Genomic DNA, 4,848 nt, shown 5'->3' on the forward strand with positions numbered 1-4,848 from the left:
GAAAATGGACTAATATAATATGATAATAATATTTTTAGTGGGAAAAATTTAAGCAGTCAGCAGGGAAGAAAGAATATATATACACAGGAACAAAGCTAAGAATGGCAGCAGCATCAGAAGTAATATAAGGGAAAAGTAGGAGAGCAACATCTTTTAACTACTGAAAGAGGAAAATTATAAACATATAATTTTATACCCAGCAAAACTATTTTACAACAAAAAAGGTAAAATAATCACAATGTGAAAGAGCTCAGACTGTTAATGCCTTGGTTTTGTTCAGAAAACCTATAGATATGCAAGTAACCCATGGACAATTGTCTGTCAACAATAATATAAAATCTTATGTACCTAATAACAAAACCTCAAAATAGGGTGGGTGTGGTGGCTAATACCTGTAATCCCAGCACTTTGGGAGGGTGAGGCAGGCAGATCACTTGAAGTCAGGAGTTTGAGACCAGCCTGGCCAACATGGTGAAACTCTGTCTCTACTAAATATGCAAAAATTAGCCAGACATGGTGGCACATACCTATAGACCCAGATACCTGGGAGGCTAAGGCAGGAGAGTCACTTGAACCTGGGAAGTGGAGGTTGCAATGAGCCGAGACCGTGCCACTGCACTCCAGCCTGGGTGACAGAGCAAGACTCCATCTCAAAAACAAAACAAAACAAAAGCTTCAAAATACATGAAGCAAACTGTTATAAATAAAAAGGGAAATAAATACATCTAAAATCATACAGGAAATTTCCATATTCTTCTCCCAATAATTGATAGAAAATGTATGCAGAAAATCAGTAAGGCTATGTAAGACCTGAAGAACACAATTAACAAACTTGACCTAATTGATGTTTATGAAAAATTCTACCCACTAGCAGCAGAATTGACATTTTTTTAGCACCTGTAGAATATTTACCAATGTAGGTTGTTGCTAGTCTATAAATGAACTCAAAGTAAATTTAATAAGATCCATAAGAGTCAAGTAATATAAAATATTATATGACTATAACAGAATTAAATTATTAATCAATAACAGAAAGAGAAGGGGAATTTCACCAATTATTAGGACACTGAACAACATACTTTAAAAATTTTTTTGAAATTTTACTTGACAATTAATAATTGTGTATAAGTATAACATGATGTTTTGCTCTATGTATATATTGTAGAAAGATTCAGTGAAGCTAATTACCTCACCAACTGTCTCAATTTGTTTTGTGGGGCTGTAACAGAATACCTGAGGGAAGTTAATTTATGATGAAAATGTATTGGCTCATGGTTCTGGAGGCTGGAAAATTCAAGATTGATGGGTTGGCATCTGGGAAAGGCCTTCTTGCTGCCTATCTTATGGCAGAAGAGAGAGCAAGAGACTGAACTTGCAGCTTCAAGCCCTTTTACAATAGGCATCAATTCATTTGTGAGGGTGGAACCCTCATGACCTAAATGTCTCCCATTAGGCCTCACCTCGTAACACTGCTTCACTGGGAATCAAGTTTTCAACACATCATTTTTGGGGTTTTCATACCATAGTGCCAAATTATCTTTCTTTTTGTGGTGAGAAAAAAATCAATTCTTTTAGCAATTTTGACATATACAATACATTATTAACTGTGGCCACTATGCAGTGCAATAGATCACTAAAACTTATTCCTCCAGTCTAACTGAAATTTTGTATCCTTTGATCAACATTTTCCCATTCCCCATCTCTCTCCCTTCCCCCAGCCTTTTGTAACCACCTTTCTACTCTGTTTCTACCAGATTGACTTTTTTAGATTCTGCATACAAATGGGATAATACAGTATTTGTCTTTTGGTTCCGGGTTTATTTCTCTCAGCATAATGTCCTCCAGTTCCATCCATGTTGCTGTAAATGACAGCATTTTCTTGTTTTTAAGACTTTACAGTATTCCACTCTATGTATGTGTATGAGTGCGTGCTCAACAAAAGACAAAATTAAGAAAATAGCAAAACACAACACATTTGTAACACAAATATCTGACAAATGACTTTTATCCAGAGTATGTTAGGAAACTCTTAAAACTCAATAATAAAAAGACAATAACCTCATTTTGAAAAATGTACAAAAGACTTGAATAGACAATTCAATTCAAAGGAAGACATATGGGCTCCAAGTCACTGTTGCACAGCCTGGTGCCCCATGCGTGTGGGACAGTCCCAACCCACCTTGCTCTCTAGTACTTGTAAGGCTTTTCTTTTCAAAATGCCTGAGGAAGTGCACCATGAAGAGGAGGAGGTGGAGACTTTTGCCTTTCAGACAGAAATTGCCTAACTCAGGTCTCTTATTATCAGTATCTTCTATTCCAACAAGCAGATTTTCCTTCAAGAGTTGATTTCTAAAGTTTCTCATGCCTTGCACATGGTTCTCTATGAGGGCCTGGCAGACACTTACAAGTTGGACAGTGGTAAAGAGCTGAAAATTGACATCATGCCCAACCCTCAGGAATGCACCCTGACTTTGGTGGACACAGGCATTGGCATGACAAAGCTGATTTCATAAATACTTTGGGAACCATTGCCAAGTCTGATACTAAAGGATTTATGGAGGCTCTTCAGGCTGGTGCAGACATCTCCATGATTGTCAGTTTGGTGTTGGCTTTCATTCTGCCTATGTGGTGGCAGAGAAAGTGGTTGTGATCACAAAGTACAACGATGATGAACAGTGAGCCTGGGAGTCCTCTGGTGGGGGTTCCTTCACTGTATGTGCTGACCATGGCAGGGGTACCAAAATGATCCTCCACCTTAAAGAAAACCAGACAGAGTACTTAGAAGAGAGATGAGTCAAAGATGCAGTGAAAAAGCACTCACAGTTCATAGGCTAACCCATCACCCTCTATCTGAGGAAGGAAAGAGAGAAGGAAATCAGTGATGATGAGGCAGGGGAAGAGAAAGGCAAGAAATAATAGAAGGATAAAGATAATGAAGAAAAGCCCAAGATTGAAAATGTGGGTTCAAAGGAGGAGGATGACAGTGGTAAGGATAAGAAAAAGAAAACCAAGAAGATCAGAGAGAAATACATTGATCAGGAAGAGCTAAACAAGACCAAGCCTATTTGGACAAGACACCATGATTACATCATCCAGGAGAAGTATGGAGAATTCCGTAATAGCCACACTAATGACTGGGAAGACCACTTGGCAGTCAAGCACTTCTCTATAGAAGGTCAGTTGGAATTCAGGGCATTGCTATTCATCCCTAGTCAGGCTCCTTTTGACTTCTTTGAGAATAATAAGAATAAAGACACCATCAAACTCCACATCCTTCATGTGTTCATCGTGCACAGCTGTGATGAGCTGATACCAGAGGATCTCAACTTTATCCATGGTACAGTTGACTCTGAGGATCTGCCCCGAACATTTGAGAAATGCTCCAGCAGAGCAAAATCTTGAAAGTCATTCACGAAAACATTGTTAAGTAGTACCTTGAGCTCTTCTCTGAGTTGGCAGAAGACAAAGAGAATTACAAGAAATTCTATGAGGTATTCTCTAAAAATCTAAAGTTTGGAATCCTCAAGGACTCCCCTAACTGGCAACACCTGTCTGAGCTGCTGCACTTTCACACCTCCCAGTCTGGAGAAGGGATGACATCTCTGTCAGAATATGTCTTTGTTTTATGAAGGATATACCTACTACATCACTGATGAGAGCAACGAACAGGTGGCCAGCTCTGCTTTTGTGCAGTGAGTACAGAAGTGGGGCTTTAAGGTAGTGTATGATACCAACCCCACTGATAAGTACTGCATGCAGCAGCTCAAGGAGTTTAATGGGAAGGGCCTCGTCTCAGTTACCAAGGAGGGTCTGGAGCTACCTGAAGGTGAGGAGGAGAAGAAGAAAATGGAAGAGTGCAAGGTAAAGCTTGAGAACCTCTGCAAGTTCATGAAAATAATCTTGGATAAGAAGGTTGAGAAGGTGACAGCTTCCAATAGGCTTGAGTCTTCACCTGCTGCATTGTGACCAGCATCTATGGCTTGACAGCCATTATGGAGCAGATTGTGAAAGCCCAGGCACTTTGGGACACCTCTATGATGGTTACCTGATGGCCAAAGGGCACCTGGTGATCACCGTGAGCACCCCATTGTGGAGACGCTGTGGCAGAAGGCTGAGGCGGACAAGAATGACAAGGCTGTCAAGGACTGGGTAGTGCTGCTGTTGGAAACCAAGCTGCTCTTCTGACTTCTTCCTTGAGGATCCACAGACCCACTCCAACTACATCTACTGCATGATCAAGCTAGGCCTAGGTATCAATGAAGATGAAGCGACAGCAGAGGAACCCACTGCTACTGTTCCTGATGAGATCCTCCCGTTTGAAGGCAATGAGGTTGTGTCTCACATGGAAAGAATAGATCAGGAGTTCACACTTGGAAACCTTGTGCGCTCTGTGTAGTGTTCTCAGGGCTCCCACCACAGCCTTGAGTGGCCCTGTCCCATCTGCCTCACTCCGATGATGCCTAGTGTTTTTTCTCTCCCATCCTTGTATCTAGGGCAGGAAACAAGGGCATCAAGCCCCATTTCCTCCCTAATTTGACAACAGGATTGGATGTTGTGTATTGTGGGGTTTTAAAAATTTTGTTCTGAAATTAATCTATGCAAAATAAAGAAGATGCCATTTTATATAAAAAAAGAAGACATATGAATAGCCAGTACGCAAATGAAAAGGTGCTCAACACTTTAGTTATCAGGAAAATGCAAATTAAGACCAAAGTAAGAAACTACTTTATACTCACTAGAATGGTTAAAATTCAAGATGATAATACCAAATGTTGGCCAAGAGGTGGAGCATGGACTTTCATACAGTGCTGACTGCAAAACAGTACAAATACTTGGGAGAACGGTTCA

At 40.3% G+C, this 4,848-nt stretch overlaps 1 pseudogene; it reads left to right on the forward strand.

Annotated features, from left to right (window-relative positions):
* The first annotated feature begins 2,216 nt into the window (after positions 1-2,216).
* Positions 2,217-4,396, forward strand: LOC104681011 (annotated as a pseudogene).
* Positions 4,397-4,848: the final 452 nt, after the last annotated feature.

The sequence above is a fragment of the Rhinopithecus roxellana genome, chromosome 18 (genome assembly GCF_007565055.1).
Source record: "Rhinopithecus roxellana isolate Shanxi Qingling chromosome 18, ASM756505v1, whole genome shotgun sequence".
NCBI classification, from domain to species: Eukaryota; Metazoa; Chordata; class Mammalia; order Primates; family Cercopithecidae; genus Rhinopithecus; species Rhinopithecus roxellana.